Source organism: Myodes glareolus, chromosome 21 (assembly GCF_982192425.1).
Source record: "Myodes glareolus chromosome 21, mMyoGla1.1, whole genome shotgun sequence".
NCBI lineage: Eukaryota > Metazoa > Chordata > Mammalia > Rodentia > Cricetidae > Myodes > Myodes glareolus.
Window position 1 is genome coordinate 54,115,591 of NC_142046.1, and position 19,807 is coordinate 54,135,397.

Below are 19,807 nucleotides of genomic sequence, written 5' to 3' on the forward strand. Positions count from 1 at the left end.
AGCCCCTTGCAGCTAGTTGAACCCATGACCTTACAATAGGTTTCAGTCACATCTACTGATAGTATTCCACTGATTACTTGAGAGAGGCTCTCTCTCTCTCTCTCTCTCTCTCTCTCTCTCTCTCTCTCTCTCTCTCCCTCTCTCCCTCCCTCCCTCCAAATTTGTTCTACAATCTCTGGCAGTTGTCATTCCTCCCGGTTCCAGCTCTTGATGTCTCTTCTTGGCTTCCCTCCGGCTGCAGACCCAGCATAGAAACCCCTAACCCCAAGCCGGACCAGCCATTGGCATCACTTGTCTGATTTCTCTCCACTTGGAGGTCACCGTCTTTCATTGTCTCCCATCCAGAGTCTTAAGACCCCTTGTTTAGAGCTAGGGAAATGGCTCAGTGGGTCAAATCAGCTGCTCCACAGGCATGGGGACCTGAGTTCATGTCCCTAGAACCCATGGAAAACCTAAATGTGCCTACCCTAGGCTGTATTGCCAGCTCGGTGGCAGTGGGGTGGAGACAGGAGGCTTGCTAGGGCTCAGTAGGCAAGCAGCCTGCCTTCTGGAAAAACAAGTTCAATGAAAGACAGTGTCTCAAGCAAATAAGATGAACAGCAGAGGAGCAGGACCCTCAGCGTCCTTTCCTGGCTCCTACACCCCCATAATCTACACACACACATGCACACATACACACAAAAAGGGATATTTTGTGACTTTTTTTTTCAGTTGTTTCAGATGGGGTGGGGTGGGGCGGGGACCTGGTCTTGCTTATTATCCCACCCCTGCTGGGAACAAGTGTGTGCTATATTAAAGATTTTAATTTGTCTGGACTTTATAGGTGTTAAACTTTCTGAGTTATTGAACTTCTGAACATGGCTAAGCTTTGTTCTCGCTCTTTATTGAACATTTTGGATGGAAACAAAATTCTACACTTAAGATCATTTTTATTCCAAATATTTCTACTTGCTTTCAGGCATCCAGTGTTGCTGGTAGAAGGACTGGGGATGGCTGATCCCTTCCTGTTCTCCTTCCTTCTTCTCTTCCTCCTCCTCCTTCCTTCTTCTTCTTTTGTGTGTGTGCGTGTGCACATGTGTAGGTCTGTGTGCAGAGAGAGAAAAGTCAACCTCATGCATCATTCCTCTGGTATGTCTGCCTTGTGTTTCTGAGACGGGGTCTCTCATATGATGGGGAGCTCACTGAGAAGGTTAGGCTGGCTGGCCTCTGAGGCCCAGGGACCTGACTGCCCGTTCCTGCACCCTCAGCACTGGCATCACAAGCCCATGCCACCATGCCAGCCTTTTCTGGTTTGGTTCTTAAGATCAAATGCTTGCATCGCAAACCCTTGGGCTGAGCTATCGCCCCAGCCTCAATTCTTGTTTCTTCTTATGTAACTTCTTTGCCTTCCTACAAAATTAGAAAATCATCTCCTATGTACCATGTCCTGAAATTCAATAGTGATATTAAAAAATAATAGTATCTGTGAAGTAAGGATTTTTGACCTAACTTTGTTCCTGCTGCACACTAAACATGATTGGTATTAAATATCATCCCTGTCATCTGAAATCATCTGCAGGGCCATCAATGTTATCTGTACCATATTTGGAAAACTTTGGATTCAAGCATAGAGTTGAAAAAAATTACACGTGATTACCAGGAGATTTTTCGCCGTGGTAACAATTACAGGTGTGTTCTCAGCGGTGGTCTGGGTGATGCTTTGAGATTATCTAGGGTGTAACATTATTTATGTTTTAATAAATGAAGCTCGCCTGAAGATCAGACTACAAAGCAGTCACACTAGTTCACTATAGAAGCCAGGCAGTGGTGGTGCACACCTTTAATCCTAGCACTAGAGAGGAATATAAAATGGGAGGAGACAGGTCTTAGACACATCTCAGTCTGAGGATTCGTGGAGGCAGGATCGCCCATTTTGGTCTGAGGTAGAGGTAAGAGCCAATGGTTAGCCACTTTGCTTTACTGATCTTCAGCTTGGACCCCAATATCTGTCTCTGGGTTTTTTATTATCTGTGCGACAGTTATCTAACTAAAGAGGAGTCTGTGGTGTTCATCCATCTATAACTTCTCTAATCTTAAAGCTTCTACTTCAACAGAGGCTGCATATTCACCAAAAGTTTCACGTATTCTCTCAGGGTGCCACATCTCAGCTGCTCTCCATGACCCCTTCATGCCTGCAAAGCCAGTAACTCTTGGAAGACTCTCGCACAGTACCATGTTTGGCTCCCAGCACAAGACAGCCTGAGCCCTGGCTGAAGCACATCTTCTGTGTGATGCCCTGAGGAAACATGTCCCAAAGATTTTATTTTCCCCAATGATTCCGTTCTCTTTTTCAATCACGGCCAATTCTTCGGCTGCAGTTGACCAGCATCAATTGTCCCAGAAAAGCCAAAGTTCCACTTTAGTGGTTCTTAATTAAAAATATTACATGAACGCTTCCCTCTGAAACTTCCCAAGCCAGGCCTCCGTAGTCTGTGCTGCTATCTTCCAAGATCCCACAGAACGGACCACGGAGCTCTGAGCACTCAACGGTTCTTCCTGTCCAAAGTACAGATGCTACCATAGTCCTCAAAAAAACACATAGGACCTGGTAGCAATTTTTGTGTTAAGATTTCTATTTCTGGGGCTGGAGAGATGGCTCAGAGGTTAAGAGCACTGACTGTTCTTCCCCGGAGTCCCGAGTTCAATTCCCAGCACCCACATGGTGGCTCTCAAGCATCTGTAATGAGGTCTAATGACATGCAGTTATACATGCAGTTATGAGAACACTGTGCACTTAATAAATAAATAAATCTTTTAAAAAAGATTTCCATTTCTGTGATAGAACACCATGACCAGAATCAGAGGAAAAGGAAAAGGTAAATTATAGTACCACATTCAAAGTCCATCACTGAGGGAAGTCAGGTCAGGAATTCAAACAAGGCAGGAATTCAAACCTAGGGGCAGGAGCTGATGCGGGAGCCGTGGAGGGGTGCTGCTTTACTGGCTTGCTCTTCTCAGCTTGCTCAACCCGCTTTCTTAAAGCACCTAGAGTCGTGATGGCACTGCCCATATCGATCACCCATCTAGAAAATGCACTGCAAGCTTTCCCACAGGCCAATCTGGTGACGGCATTTTCTCAATTTCCGCTTCCCAAATGACTCTGGTTTGTATCAAATTAACATGAAACTAGCCAGTACATGTTGGCATACAAAAGAGTCCCACAATAGCCCAGAATGGAGTATAACAAAGGTTTATTTATCTGGGGATAAACTCACAGAAAAAGTAGCGATCCACAGTCCTGGAACTGGAACGGTATCCAGCAGCCACGAGAACCGCGTTCGCTTTTAGTCTGCCTTGAGAGTACATGAGACCATGCCAAAGTGGACGGATATCTTAAGACTATTGGCTGAAAGAATTTCCACAGCAAGTACGGATATTTTCCTTTTTGCTGACAGAAAGCAACATAAGGGAGGAAGTACTCCAACTTCAATGTGCAGTTTGAGAGCACTCAGTCCCTCAAACACAGAACAGACAGGAAGTGGGTTGGGCTGGAAAGCTGCTCAAGCCCCACCCCCCAGTAACCAAAGTCCTCCAATGAGGCTCTGTCTCCTAAATGTTCCACACGCTTCCAAAACACTGTCATCAGCTGAGAATCAAGCGTTCAAACACATGATCCCATGCAGTACATTTCATATTCAAACCAGAATATTCTATCTCTGCCTGCCATAGGCTAACAATCATCTCGTAGTGAAAAATGCATTTATTCTAACTTCAAAAGTCCCCACTGTCTTTAATAGTCCCAGCGCTGTTAAGAGTCTAAAGTCTTTTCCGAGACTCAAGGCAGTCTCTTAGCTGCTAGCCCCTGTAAAATTTATTTTAAAAAAATCATAGTCTTCTAATATGCAATTAATGGGACCGAGCAATCACTCCCATTCTAAAAGGGAAGAATACAGTATGGAAGGACACAAGAAAAGACTGGACCAAGTTAACCAGTTGGGCAAACACCAAACTCTATAGCTCTATATCCAACGCCGGGAACTCCTGATGGAACCATCTAGGCTTCAACAACTCCATCTCTCCAGTTCAGCTGCCTTTGGCATACATAGTCTGTCTTGGCCAAATCCATTCTGTACCTATGCTTTCCTCTGCAGACACCTCCTGGTCCTGCCATCTCCAACATCCTGGACTCTCCATAGTAACTTAGGCTTCCGCTCTATGCAGCGGCCTCTCAGAGCCTCTTTGCAGGAGATGCTGACCCTGCCGTACACTGCTTGACCGACCTTGCCACACATTGCTCGGACTTAAAAGCTGTATGGAACCTTGACGCAAAACTCCGTGTCCCCCTCACTCTTGCGCTTTGCATTCTTGCACAAAGAGGGCCGTGTGGACAGTGCTACCAAGTTCTGCTGTCACCTCAAGGCTCACCCTGGGGAAATACTTCTGCAGGCAGGCTTGGCTTCTCCTCAGTGAGGCTGATAATTCTTTTAGCAAATGTAGCTGCTTTCACACTCACCGTGTCTGCAACTTTGAACTCATTCCTTTCTTCTCCAAACCGAAGGTTTCTGTGTCTTTATACTTTACTTGCTGGTTTTTCCCTCACTGCAGACCTGGATAAGAGCACTGAGCCCTAATCATGACACAGCCTAAATTCTATCCTGTTTTGAAAGAGGTCCACTATTTTTTTAAATTCAGCCTCACTCAAGTTTTCCAGACAGTGGCAGACTGTAGGCAGATTCTTTGACAGACTGTGACGTGAACGGCTTCTTTCCCCATTCCCAACAGGGTCCTTATGCCTTCTGAAACTCCACAGTTGGGATACTGCTGTTCTTGTTTCTCTAAGCACCCTAACCTTCCAAACCCCCACAAACAGACCACTAAGCTAGGCTTATAGAATTTCCAGGCTCTTCTAGCTCAAAGTTTCAGATTATCCCACATTCTTTCTGAAAACTGGGTCCAAAGGCCTACAAACCATGTGGTCAGGTTTATCGCGGCGATGTCCCCACTTAAGGCACTAATTTTCTGTTTTAGTTACTTGTTTGTTGCTGTGGTCAAATACATGATAAGAAGCAACTTAAAGGGGAAAAGGTTTATTTTGGCTAATAATTTGAGAGGATTAAATCCACTGACCAGGGGATCACGGCAGGCAACAGGAACCTAAAGTCACACTGCCTGTACAGTCAGGAAGCAGAGAGCAGGCAAGAGTAGGGCCAGGCGATAAAACCTCAAAGCCCTATTACAACTCACTTCCCATAGAATGCCCCACCTTCTGAAGCTTTTACAACCTTCCAAACAGTGCCTCGAGTTGGGGACCAAAGATCAAACGTGTGGGTCTATGGGGTCTTTGTGTATTTAAACCACAACAATGACCCATGAACTTATGAGTGAAAAAGAAATATTTCGTGTGCCCGGAAGTAGGGAAATCTAATAATTTCTAACACGGAAACTTGCTTACTTCATGCTGTCCTATTTGTGGGGCTGGGGAATTGAATCCTGGGCTTTGCCCATGCTAGGCAAGCACTCAACCACTGAGCCACATCCCTAAACCAGCTGACTGCTCACTGTGCCAGTTTCCTGAGGGCTGTTGATCTTCAGATCCCGTCCATCAAAGTCACATTCATATGTAAATGTAATCCTTGTGTGTGTGTGTGTGTGTGTGTGTGTGTGTCAGAACATTGCTAACTTGACTGAGGTGCACGTTCAAGTAGATTTCCCATGAAATACTTAAACAGAATAAACAGCTCTTGGCCACAAAAAAAAAAAAAAATTATGTAACGGTATTATGAGAATTTTTAAAGAAATGATTGCAAGTAATTGTAGTTCCATCGACAGAACCAGTTTTCATAATTGAGACCATTAGAACCAAAATGTTAGCATGACAAAAGGCTCTGAGTCCCTACTGCTTAGCCTCCTATTTGGAAACAGTAGTTAATAGAACAAAATCTGAGTACCGCAAGGAAATGTGCTGTTCCTTGGGATTCTGACAAGAGGCGGTGTGATTAGATTGCAACATAGTTTCCGCAAGGTAACTAGAAAGAGAAGGACATTCTCTCTGGGGTGCTGGTGTTTCTCTCGTGGCTCTGAAGATGACCACGCTTTCACCACTCCCGCTGTACTGCAAACTGCCATTCCGACATTTAGGTCAGTTATGTATGGGCTCTGTGACTAAGGTTTCTCGTGGGGTGCATGAGGTTGCTGGATAACCATCCAATCTCGTCTGTTCTCATGAGCACGTATCAGGTTCAGATTTTTTTCCCTAATTTTGTTTTGATCACCAATCATTTATTTCTAGTCTATTAGATGCCAAGCATCTTACTCATCATTGGAGATACAATAGTACGCCATGAGATGCGGTGATATTTTGTTTGTGCTGTAACGAATAAAGCTTGCCTGAAGATCAGAGTGCAGAGCTAGCCACACTGGTTAGCCATAGAGGCCAAAAAGGGGCGGCATACACCTTTAATCCCAACAGTATTAAACAGTGCCTCGGAGACAGAGGCAGATGGATGGATCTCTGTGAGTTCAAGGCCACCCTGGGTTACAGAGTCTAAAATAAAAACAGAGCCAAGCAGTGATGGCTCACATCTTTAATCCTAGCGCTAGGGAGATAGAGACGGAAAGGGATTTGTCTGGGCAGAGAGAGGAATATAAGGCAGGAGGAAACAGACGCTCAAGACATTCAGTCTGAGGACTTGTAGACACAGGATACCCCATTTCGTCTGAGGATTTCATGGAGGTAAGACCTAGTGGCTGGCTGCTCTGCTTCTCTGATCTTTTTCAGCTTTCATCACCTAATATCTGACTCCGGGCTTTTATTATTAAGACCAATTAGAATTCATGCCGCAATGAGACATGGCCTCTACACTCACATTAATAATAATAAAAATGGCAGCAAAGGCATAATTAAAATATCTGATATCATGCTATAACACATAGGTTCCAAAACATCTCACAGGGAGTTTTATACTTGAGTTTCACCTTGAGGAAGGCTCTTAACTGGTTAGGACAAATTATTTTCATCTTATCATCTGTGTTAAAAAAAAATTTGTGTGTGTATCTGTATATGGGGGTGGGGGTGGAATGTGTGTGTGCCCATGTTAGTGCAGATGCCTGTGAAGACAGAGGAGGTCCCTGGACCCCCTGGAGCCTAGATGCTGGAGACCAATGCCAGTCCTCCGAAAGACGACTTAACCATTGAGACATCTCCCCAGCCCCAATCATCTCTAATCTATACTCGAAGAAACTCAGATGCTGAAAATATCAAATGAACTGTGGTGGTGCACACCTTTAATCCCGGTACTCAGGAGACAGGGGCTGGAGAATCTCTGAGTTCGCGGTCAGCCTGGTCTACAACCTAGTTCCAGGTTGGTCAGGCCTATACAGAGAAACCCAGTCTCAAAAACCATCAAAAATGAATGAATAAATAGATAGGTAAATAGCTAAGTAAATAAACAAATTTTGGGGATGGAGAAATGGCTCAGGAGTAAAAGTGTTGGCTCCTCTTTCAGAGGACACAGGTTCAATTCCTGGCACCCACTTGGCAGTTCACAACTGCCTGTAACTCCAGTTCCAGTGGATCTGACACTCTCACACAGACATACATGCAGGCAAAAAAAAAAAAAAAAAATCAAATGAACCAGTGTTAAGGGTACACAGAACTTATATATTATCCTTTAAGAGGTAATTTTTTTTTTATGTACATGTGGGTGCTATGAATTGAATCCAGGTCCTTTGGAAGACCAGCCAGTACTCTTAACCTGCTGAGTCATCTCTCCAGTCCTGATTTTCTTTCTTTATTTTATTTTATTTTTTTTTAGTACTGAGGTTTAAACCCAGGGCTCCTGCATACAAGGTAAGCAATGTTACTGAGTTATACACTGCTGTAGAAGAGAGAAATGTTGATCCTAACTATTAAAGATAAGAATGTACGTATATGTCGATAGACAATAGAAATTATGTGTGTATGTGCATGTAAATAGATAGATAGAAATTATGTATGCATGTGCATGTAGACAGATAGGTAAATAGATAGATGATAGATAGATAGATAGATAGATAGATAGATAGATAGATAGACAGACAGATGGATAGATAAACAGAGATATTGTATGCATGTACATGTAGATAAATAGACAATAGAAATTTGGAGCATGCTTCTTTCATGTTCCCCTTTTCTTTGCAGGAGTAATATAAAACCAATCCTGAAGATTAGTTTATTTTACTCCTTATATTCAATACAAACCTTTTTCAATTAAAAACTCTTATCATAAACTGCCAAAGTGCCAAACGTACTCTAAATATGTCTTACCACACACTTTGTTTTTAGACCACCCATCCTTTTCCAAAGGAAAATTTATTTGGTGTTAAGGAATGCTATCAGTTTCTTAGCATTCATTTGCACTACCGTAGCAGACTGCCTACGCTTCGATGATTTATAAAGATAAAAAGCTCTATCTGTCTTTCAGTTTTGTAGGCTGGAAAGTCCAAGCCAAAGGCAGCAGGTTGATGTCTGCTAAGGACACAGTCTCTGCTCCACAGATGACGCCGTGGAGGCTCTGGTCACCAGGGGGGTGCTCTTTCTTAGGCATCAGAAAAGCAGAAGGGACAGGTTCTTTTCACAGCCATAGTCCATTTGCCGGGGCTAAACCTGTAGTAGCTAAACACCGCCAGGACCCACCTGCCAACACTGCAGCACTGAGGACTGAGCTAATTCTCATGCGAGAATTTAGAGGAGACGCAAACTCTCTAACTGTGGCACCCGGTCACAGAGTTTCTAACTAGAGACACGGTCAAGAAGAAAGGTTTCCGGCAACCTACTACAGCTAGAGAGGTAGAGTCCAGAGTGTGAGGCATTAGCCCATGCTTTGAATTATGCTTCTAGAGACGCCCTTAAGTGGGAAGAACACATGTTTTCCTTGCTGACTAGAAAGTAGAACCGGTAGCTGTAATTTAAGCATTTTGACCTATGAACCTACATACCACATAAAAGTGGGTAAGGCATCCAGGAAAGAAACACTTAGATCCCTGATGGGCATGGAGGTGCCTGGCCAGTCGTGAACTAAGCCCTTCTCTAAACTTCAAATCAATGTTAGTTATCTTAGTTTCTAATTACTTTAGCACATGTAGCTAAATTAACCATCACTAACACGTATTTCCATCGCGAACGCTCTCTAGACACGGAAACTTAGGTTAGCTCTGAGCTTATGCTTCTCACTTAATGTTCTACTGACTGAGACACAGCCCCTAAAATCTACTGCTTTAAAGTGATACGTGTTCACCTCCCCAAATGTCTTTCCCTGGAAACCATCCTCGCTATATAGTCAATGTCTTTTCTGCCATCTTAACTGATAGGCTGTCCAAACAGACCCAACTGCTTGCCTCTTAAGAGAAACATTCTGTTGCTGTCCTGCTGAAAAGGATTTGGAGAGGATTGCAAGAAGCCCGAACTATGGAGAGTAGCACAGAAACTGGATGCTAGAGTGGTTTGGTGAACCACTGAGAGCTCTAAACACACATCACGGATTTCACGGGCTCTGGGTGAACGTCCTGAGCTGTCACAGCGGGTGTGTCCTCAGCCCCAGAAGAAAGAAGTACACGTACAGAAGTTCAAACACTGTCAACAGCTCCAAGTCTAAGAGGTTTCTCAGGTAATTTACAGCTGGGAAGCTAGCCCCTGTGACACAGTGAAATAGGACCAGGGTGTTAAAGAACTTAAACATGGGGTTTTCACTTGTTAAACAAACATCACAACATTTCCTCATTCTCATCTTATACTTTAAAAAATAAAAAAGGAAAAAGACCTTTGAGAGCGTAGGAAAGGATTAAGGTTTCTTTCAAAGACGCAAGCAGGTTTCCAGTATTCCAAACATCCAAGCTATGGACAGGAGGGAAGTTCATTTTAAAATGCACATTGTGGCCCTGGATCTGATTTTTTCTTTTCTTTTCTTTTCTATATGGACTGCTGTGCAGATTGGCATGTCGTCCTTGTGGTGTGGTCACACTAAACTCTGCACTGTCTCAGTTCTGCTGAAGAGAACACAGAACACAGAGATGCTGCCGAAGGGACAAAACTACTATTTTTCACTATAAAAGTATCCATTGAAATCACCTGTCAAGTCTACCTTCCTTTCTCAGCGCCAGGGAATGAACCTAGAGCTTTGCATGTGTTGACAAGTGTTCTACCACTGAGCTGCATCCCCAGCGACACATTTTACCTTAATGAGATGCGAGGGACAGCATCCTCCATGGCAGTGCAGTTGCCCAGTGACGGATGCTCTGGAAATCCAGGCTTCCTGCCATTCACCTGATCATAAGAAATTTAGAAAATTGTATGAGAGCATGGCATCAATTAAAGTATGGCAAATCAGGGGCTGGGAAGATGTTTCAGTGGTTGAGATGATTGGCTGCTCTTCCAGAGGACCCAGGTTGATGGCCAGTACCCAGAGGGCTGCTCACAACTGTCTGTAACTCCAGTTCCAGGGGATCTGATGTCTTCTTCGGAACTCCTCAGGCACGAGGCATGCATGTAGTACACAGACATGCATGTAGACAAAACGTTCATATACATAAAAATAAATAAATTTAAATAATCATATAAAATAAATTCAAAAGAATACTGTAAGTCTTATACTTCGAAGAAATTAATGGAAAAGAATTCCTAGTAAAAAAAAAAAAGCCTAGAAAAGAGATAAAATCCCACTTTATACCTCACACATAAGAGAAGACTTTACAAGTACCAGAAACAGTAAACCATAATCCAGATGCCAACTGCCCCATTCAATGTTTATACATATCATTGTAGACCGTATGTTCTAAAAGTGACTGAAACAGTATGACCTGTCCTTTAGCAGGAGGATGGAGTTTATGTCCTTTCCCCGCTAAACCTGGGCAAACACTTACGAATGCATCAATCCAGGCTCTGCTCTCAGACTGTGTCAAGTAGACAATCAAGGCGAAGCAGGAGAGAACCTAGGGTGACGGTTGCTACTGTCAACTTGACAGAATCTAGCGTCACCTAAGAGACAGGACTAGGATCACCTAGGAGATAAACTCCAGGCATGCCTGGGAGGTATTATCTGGGTTACATTAAGTGAGATGGAAGGACCCACCTTGAGTGTGGGCAGCACCATTCTATGGGCTGGGATCCTAGACTTAGGGAGAACATAAGCTGGGCATTAGCACTCACCGTTCTCTGCTTCCTGGCTGCCGGTGTGATATAAAGGGCTGCGCTGGCTCCTGTTGCCATGACGTCCTCATCACGCTGACCTCTACCCTGAACTGTGAGCTGAAACAAACTCTGTCTTCCTTAAGTTGTCTTTGGCCAGGGTATTTGCCACAGCAATGAGACGCGTAATTAATAGAAGCCATGACATCGACCTGTTCAAAAGCATCTCTCCATCGCGAAATAAGAAATCGTGGAGTTCAGTGATACGGTGCTTGCCTGCCACGGATGAGATGTATCATCACAAAAACGGATGGGACATAAAAAAACCACCATTCACAGACCCTGTCTTTTTATTGGGTTTAGACTTTTGTCTTCCGGAAGTTTCCCCAAAAGTCCCTGTCCTCAGCCGAGTAAGTGCTGTTTGGATTTTTGCTTAAAATTTGAATGTTGGTGAGTAGTATCTTCCCTGAATCCCGACGTTGCTGAGTTTTCTATTTGTATCCTCATCAATAGGTTGAACGTTGTTGCTCTCAAGCAAACCCATCATCTTCTTCGTAAGTCTGAACCTTCCGAGGAAGCAGAAAAGCAAATGCTGCCAAGTGTTAAAACGTGATGAATCTGGTCAAGAAAAAAAACCAAAGTTCTTCCTTGTATGATTCTTACAATTGGACATTTGAAATTACTTAAAGGTTATGAAGTTGCTGGCTGTGGCAGTACAAATTCTTAATCCCAGCACTTAGGAGCCAGAGGCAGGTGGATCTCTGTGAGTTCTAGGTCGGCCAGGTCAACCTAGTGAGTTCCAGGACAGCCAGGGCTACACAGTCAGACTCTGTCTCAAAAAACAAATAAAAAGGAGGAAGAGAAGGGAAGGGAGGGAGAGAGGGAAGAAGGAAGAAGGAAGAAAGAGAAAAAGAAGTAACGGATGGGCTGGAGAGATGGCCCAGTGGTTAAGAGCCCTGACTGCTCTTCTCAAGGATGAGCACCCACATGGCAGCTCACACCTGTCTGAAATTCAGTTCCAAGAAACCTGACACCCTCACACAGACATACATACACGCAAAACACCAATGTACATGAATTTTAAAAAAAGAAAGAAAAAAGAAAAGGCATGCAAGTGACAAGGACTATAAAATATAACTGTATCTACCACATATTTCTCCAGTTCTGGTCACGAATACATGGATGTTTGTTGTTACTGATACCGAAGCAATTCTGAATAATATTTCGTTCCAATTTCCTCAGCTTTTCTCTCAAGTCAATCAATACTATTTAGGTTTTCTTTATAGATATTTCTTTTTTGTCTTCTCAATATCCAATTTTTCTTTCTCTCTCTCTTTCTCTCTCTTTTTTTTTCCTTTTTCTTTTTTCGAGATAGGGTTTTTCTGCATAAGTGTGGCTGTCCTGGAACTCACTCTATAGATCAGACTGGTCTCGAACTCACAGAGATCCATCTGCCTCTGCCTCTGCCTCCGCCTCCCAAGTGCTGGGATTAAAGATGTGCGCACCACTGCCTGGCTCCAGTGGTTTCTCAAGTGTTTCCTCTAGAGACTCATTCTTCTCCTGTTTGGGATCTGGTGTTACGGTTCAATGTGATCATTTCATGATTGCACAGGTAGGAAGAACAGATCGAGTCAGCATCGTGTAGATGGGAATCAGAAGGCTCTTGGCAATTCTTGAAGGAGTTAAGTCATAGGTATTTACATCTGTAATCCTAGCAGCTTCGAGGCAGAGGAAGAAGATTTCTGTGAATTTGAAGCCAACCTGGTCTATATGAGAAGTTCTAGAGGCTGGAGAGACGGTTCAGCAGTTGAGAGCATTGGCTGCTCTTGCAGAGGACACCTGCACGCTGGCTCACAGCTGCTATACCTCCAGTTCCAGCGTATCTGACACCCTCATCCAGCCTTGGAAGGTGTCAATCACACATGGGGTACACATACATTCACATAAGTAAACACTTAAACACTTACAACTAAACATAAATTAAAAAAAAAAAGTCCCTGACCAACCAGAGGTATATAGTAAGACTCTGTCTCAAAAAAAAAAAAGCAAATTAAAGGAAAAAGTTCTAATTAATATTTAAAATTGATTATGGCTTTTTTCCTTAGAAGAGAATTTGCATGTATTTCAAATATATATTTCAAATATATATATTGTTCAGGATGAGTTTATTACAAAAAAAATTTATTTTCTGCAAAAATGTCACCATTCTCCTCCACTTCTTCCCTCCCTCCCTCTCTTAGTACATTAGTTCTCTAGCTCAAAAAAAAAAATGAGGGGCTGGAGAGATGGCTCAGAGGTTAAGAGCATTGCCTGCTCTTCCAAAGGTCCTGAGTTCAATTCCCAGCAACCACATGGTGGTTCACAACCACCTGTAATGAGGTCTGGTGCCCTCTTCTGGCCTGCAGGCATACACACAGACAGAGTATTGTATACATAATAAATAAATAAATATTTTTTTTAAAAAAAAAGATTCCTCAGATCAAAACATGATATCGAGATAGGGTAATCCAAAATAAAGTCCTGAACAGTGGAACCATTTTCTTTCAAACTTTGTTCAGCCAAAATATTGTAACAGATGACTTTTTTTATTCCCCTGTCTCGACTACAAACATATATCAATCCCCAATAATCAATTGACCAAGTAATCAATCCCCAAGAGACCCATAAAAGGGGCACCATACTGAGAGGCACAAACCACCCAACACTTCCTGATTTCTTCTTCGTGCACAGCACAGCTCAAGGCCTTAACGCTCTACCTTCTCTTTACTCCAGGAAAAGGACTGATATGCTCACAATTTTATCAAACCAACCTGTGGTTTTAAAGTGTGGAACCTGGAGCCGCCTGCCCTGGGGTCATGACATTGTGGGTGGGGGCATCTTACTCAGATGCAAGTGGTTATTGCCGTCTAGGGACTGGAGAAGACCTAACATTCGCTTTTCCCATCTTGATTCTTCCCTACTTTGCTTGAAATGCTGATACCCAGCTCATTCAAAATACAAACTAAATGTAAAACGAATCACACCTTCTTGCTATGGAATATTATTTTAACTATGTAAAGATGTGTTACATTTGTTTAAGTTATGGAATATTACTTTAACTATGGAGATGTGTGTTGTATTTGGTTATCCTGCATTTGTTTAACTATGGAAAGATGTGGTTTTGCTTATGCTGCATTTGTTTAATTATGTAAGGATGTGTTGCTGTTTTACCTTGCCTGCCTAAGGCACCTGATTGGTCTAACAAAAAGCTGACCAGCCAATAGCTAGGCAGAAGAAGGATAGGTGGGGGCAGTGGGCAGAGAGAATAAATTGGAGGACTCTAGGAGAGAGAAAAAGAGAGAGAGAGAGAGAGAGAGAGAGAGAGAGAGAGAGAGAAGGAGGGAAAGAGGGAGACACTGAGGGCCAGGCAGCCAGGCAGCCACCAGGCAGTCAGACACAGGGGGTAGGGCATACAGAATGAAGGCCAAGAGAAACAGGTTAAAATAATTTATAAGAGTGAGTGGGACAAGCATCGCTAAGGCCCAGTATCCTTAACTAATATTACGCTTCCATGTCTGTATTTGGGAGCAGGTTGGTGGCCCAAAAGGAAGCCAGCTACACCTCCTCTCTGTGTTCTAGGTGCACTGCCTGCCCTCTTTGGGACCGGCTTACCCACCAGGCATTTCCAGTTGACTCCCCAGTAGACTCTTGCCTCTTCAACTGCCTTTCTTCCCCTTGTTAAGTCCCCAGAGACTGAGCTAATGCTCTTTACCCATCCCTCCTCTTTCTTTCTTTTTGTCCCTTCCCTTTTTTTTTTTTTTTTTTTTTTTTTTGTGAACAAAGCCTTTAGATTTGCTTCAGTGTTTTTTTCTTGCCCAGCATCTCCTCTGGCAGGTTGGGGCCCTTGGGTGGTATCTGGTGGTCACCATTGAATCCCACCCTGACTGGTATTTGCTCCTTGAAGGTGAAAAAAAATAAATGTTTTATAAAGCTCAAATTAGTCTTATCAAACAAAACATCTGCTAGATCAGTGAATGACAGGTGACAGCAGGAGACATCCGCGCTGGCCTCTCCAATAGAAGTCACGGCAGTTAATGGCAGCTATTATGGGAAAATTCTGTCCAGAAGTTTTCCTTTTCTTTTTTTCTCCTCCAGACAGCTAAAAAAATTTTTAAAGGGAAAAAAAATGTATTCAGTTGCTAGGGTAACGTGGGGTTTCAAAACTACCATAACAAAAGCCAGATATCACATATCAAACTACCAAATTGTTAATTTGACTGGTATTTTAAAATAACTCCTTGAAAGAGGTATTTGCTCTTTAGCCTGCCTTGTAGAGCGAAGGAGAACAGAGACTGTGGAGCAGATAAAGAAGACAAAGAAAAATGAACTGGGTTTCTTTGAGAAATCTTTTTATCTCATTAAATAGTTGTTGGACATAAAAATCTGCTCACGTTACAGACACAAGGACATGCAGAAATCACCTCATCATGCAGAGTGACTGTCTTCAATGTTCCTTCTGGTTTCAAACCCTAGTTGGGTTTTAAGTACATGGTGTTCTGTGGTTATTTGTTAAATACGGTTGCTCAGGTGGGCCATGCTTGCGCTGAAGCCCGCAGGGGTGACTAGGTTCCCCTGTGCCTTGTTTTTACATCCTTTGACTTATAGGGAATATAATAAAGCCTATACAGTAGAGCCGCTAGAGTTAGAAGTAGCTGGAACCAAATTCTTTTTCTATTCATTTCTAAATTTTTCTAACCTCTCTGACCCTTGATTTCTTCATTTTAAAAATGAATGTCAGGACCAATGACTCACGTCAACAAAGTGCAGGAGAAAAAGGGGTGACTTTTTTTAAAAGTGAAGGGAGGAAGGGAGGGTGAGAGATGTCAGAATAACTTTAAAGAATATCTCAATCGGGGCTGGAGAGATGACTCAGCAGTTAAGAGCACTGACTGCTCTTCCAGAGGACCCGGGGTTCAATTCCCAGCACCCACATGGCAGTTCACAACTGTTTGAAAATCCGGTTCCGGGGGATCTGACACCTTCACACCAATGCACATAAAATAAAGTTAAATAAACCATAAAAAATATTTAAAAAAATAAAATAAAATAAATATCTCGATCAGCTAGGCAGTGGTGGGGCATGCCTTTAATCCCAGCACTCAGGAAGCAGAGGCAGGTGGATCTCTGGGAGGTCGAGGCCAGCCTGGTCTACAGAGTGAATTCCAGGACAGCAAGGGCTGTTACAGAGAGAAACCCTGTCTCGGAAAAAAAATTATTTTTGATCTAACAAAAACAATTAAAAAGCATCATTTATAAGAATCCAGGGTGTATTTGAACATTGATTAGATATTTGCTACTATATGGAATTATTACAAATGTGTTTAAATATGATGACAACATGGTATTGCTAGTTTTTAAAATATCTTTTCACATCTAATATAGATAATTAATATGATATCTGAGATTTGACTTAAAATGAAGCAAGAGGAGATGGAAGCAGCAGAAAAACAAATTTGGCCCCGAGATGATAATGGTTGGTACTGGATGATGGATGGCATCTTCTCTACTTTTCAATATGTATTTAACACTTTATATAGTCATGGTCTAAAGAAAGAGAACGAGCCGGAGAGGTGGTTCAGTGGTTACAGTCAGCGTGCAGGCTCTTCCAGAAGAATCATCTTCTGTTCCCAGCATCCACATCGGATGGCTCACAACACATATAACTCCAGCTCCAGGGTACCTGACACCTCTGGTCTCTGTAGACACCTGCACTTACACGCACACACTAACACGCACAATTAAAAATAATTATTTTTTAAATGAGAAAGAGACCAGTAGCATTGATGTTAAGATTATTGTGTGAAATAAATGAGTTGCTGAGCACAAAGCACATGTCAAAATGCCTGGGGTATAATAATTGCTCAATAAATGTTAGCTATTGTTCCTAGAAAGACCTCCATTTTCTATGTGCAAAAATTGTGGAAGCTAGGGATAGGCATGGTAGCATACACATTCAACTCCAAAAGGACTGCAAATCAGAGGCTAGCCTGAGCGAAATAGTGAGTTGAAGCCCAGTTTGAGATTCATGGCAAAACCTTACCAAAAAAAAAAAAAAAGCTGGAAATTGGCTCAATGACTAAGAGCCATTACTGCCCTTACAGAGGACCTACGCTCATTTCCCAGTATCCACACTGGGTGGCTCACAACCACCTATAAGTCTTATAAGTACAATAACACACGCCTCTGCCCTCCTCGGGAACCCTGAACACGCCTCCCCACAGACATTCACAAAATGAGTAAATAAATAAATAAACAAATAAAAACAATCTTTAAAAATTAGAACAAGTCAGGCATGGTCGTGCACCCCTTTAGTTCCAGCACTCGGTAAAGCAGAGGCAGGCAGACCTCAGAGGCAAACTTAGAGGACATCTTGGTCTACACAGATACATAGAGAGACCTAGTCTAAAAAAAAAAAAAAGAGAGAGAGAGAGAGACTCTAAATCAAATCAAAACCCAAAGCAAACAAAACCACCACCACCAAACCCTTCCTAGAATTCACAGAACACTGACTTACCGCCTTCCAAACAGGCATCCTGGCTGCCAGTGAGTTGATACAGGCTCATCTTCATGTCCCCTCACGAAGAATCTGCTGCTGAGTGGGCCATTGGCCTTGTTGAAGTCTCAGTGTCTTAGCTGTGAGTGGAACGTCCTAGGAAGGCCACCGAGACATTGCTTTCTCTGTACTTTCACCAGTACTTTCTCTGCCTAGTTTTATTTAGCCTTTACAGCAACAATCCTTCGAAGCTGAAATTCTCAGCTGTGTTTTGGAGAACAGACACCTGACAAATGTTTAGACTGGGCCTGGACCAACCCTCTAAGGGGTGGGCCCTTAATGCATACTCATCCTGAGACTTCCAAGGGGCTTGGGCCCACCCAGGGGACCTGACTGCCCGCCCTCTGATCCCTTTTGCCTTGTTTTAACTGAAAACAATCACAATCCAGAAAAGGTTAAGTTAACATTTGAAGCCCAAAGAGTCTAAAACCATGTCCAGTAGCCCTGTGAGAGGCGGCGCTGGAGTGTATCAGTGTAGTCAAAGATCTTCATGTATGATAAGGCAGTCATGGGCTTAAAAGTGGCTTGGGCCTGCTAAGGGGAGGTTCAGAATGGGATAATAGAAAGAAAGGCTGTCGGGATTGAACTGACATTTGTGTTTAATTTTCCCCTTGCTGAAAACGCTGTGCAGCTCTTAAGGAAAGAGGAAAGCAAGAGAAGAAACTTCTATGAGAAGTGACCAGGGCCAAAAATGAAAAACTGTTAGCTGCCACTCCATTCTGTGGCCCCAGTTCACGCCTCTGTTACAGTTTGATCTAGCACGGACACCCTAATCTCGCAAGTGAGGAGCTGACTTCAAAATTCTTTACTTAAAAAGCCAGACCATCTCCAACAAGATGGACGTCTGGCTAACTGGAGTTACTCCTGAAGCAGAGAAAGAAATTCCCTGCAAATGGCCTGAGAAAGTATTGCTCCTCAGACTTGAGGATCAGCCTCCAGAGTCTCATTCCACAGCCTCCGGGAATATTCCCAGCTAACCCTTTCCCTGCCAGGTTCAGAGCGCCCCCACCTCGCCTCCTCCCCGCCCAGTCCAAGGCCACTCCCAGAGCCCAGAAGCTGGAGGAAGCCCAAACCAGCCTTGGTTGAAGGAGACCGCCCATTCCTTGAGGCGGCTCCCTAGTCTTCTAGTCTCTGGGTTTAGATCCTCTTAATTAGAAAACAATAGCTACTTAAGAAGCGCCAGCACCGGCGCTTTACCGCACCCAAGCACAGCACACTCTCGCTCCAACCCCAGGGCATGGAACTGGACACGTCTGAGTAGAACTAGAAGCCCACCGCGCGTGGAGAGCGTGGGACAACCCGCCTCCAAAACCCCTCCCCCTCCCACGAGGACCCGCCGAGTGGGGAATCCCCTCCTCACTGCGGCAGATTTCAGGGGAGGGTTCCAGAAGCATCGCAGAGAGAACGCTGAGCGTTGGCTTTTGCAGCTTGGGAGTTTAGGATTGTGCCCAGATCCATCTCAGGCTTGGGTCGAGGACAGGAAGCGCGCACGAAGTCACCGCCAGTGAAGTTCCATTGCTCGAAACGAGCAGGCCTTCGACTCCTTAGAGGGTGGAGATTCCTCGGGTTCCCTCCTCCTGCTGCCCCCGGGTCGGAGAAAAGATGTGGAATTAGGATCGAGTGAAAATTCCGCGTGCCCTGTAATTACGCACACCCTGAAATTTTCAGCGATGACTTAAGTTACTTGGCGCTGCGAGTGCTGGGGCCCTGCATATTGATGAACCGCAACCTCTACTTACCTAAACAATAAATGTAGAGATTAGCAACAGTCACTTGATCACAATAACTGGGTTGACAACTAAGGGGCAATGCATCCCAGATGTAACTGAGCCTATGGAGGGCGTGCGAGACGGGTGTCTTGCAGAGGACCCTTAGATGGGAGCAGGGGTGCCGTAGCCACCGAGCTACTCAACGTGGTGTGCTGAGGGAAGCTGAGCCGGTCACCAGGTGGCGAAGAGGTCCAGCTACCCACGGAGGCCACCCCGCCAGAGGCTTCCAGGCGGTTTTGAGAGATCTGAGCGTCCCCGCCCGTCCGAACTCGCAGGGATGTTTCTGGAGCTCCAAGTCTGCCTCTC

The 19,807-nt window shown here is 43.8% G+C and overlaps 1 long non-coding RNA gene across 2 annotated transcripts; it reads right to left on the reverse strand.

The window, feature by feature from the left end:
• Positions 1–871: 871 nt before the first annotated feature.
• Positions 872–19,304, reverse strand: LOC146890398 (uncharacterized). Of its 2 annotated transcripts, XR_015735870.1 has the most exons (5): positions 19,093–19,304; positions 17,694–17,828; positions 11,162–11,758; positions 10,191–10,279; positions 872–1,083 (listed from the first exon to the last, which is right to left on the reverse strand). It is a non-coding gene; the product is annotated as an uncharacterized LOC146890398 (long non-coding RNA). The 2 variants fall into 2 exon arrangements; XR_014998802.2 differs by lacking the exons at positions 17,694–17,828; positions 19,093–19,304 and having other exon boundaries at positions 11,162–14,910.
• Positions 19,305–19,807: the final 503 nt, after the last annotated feature.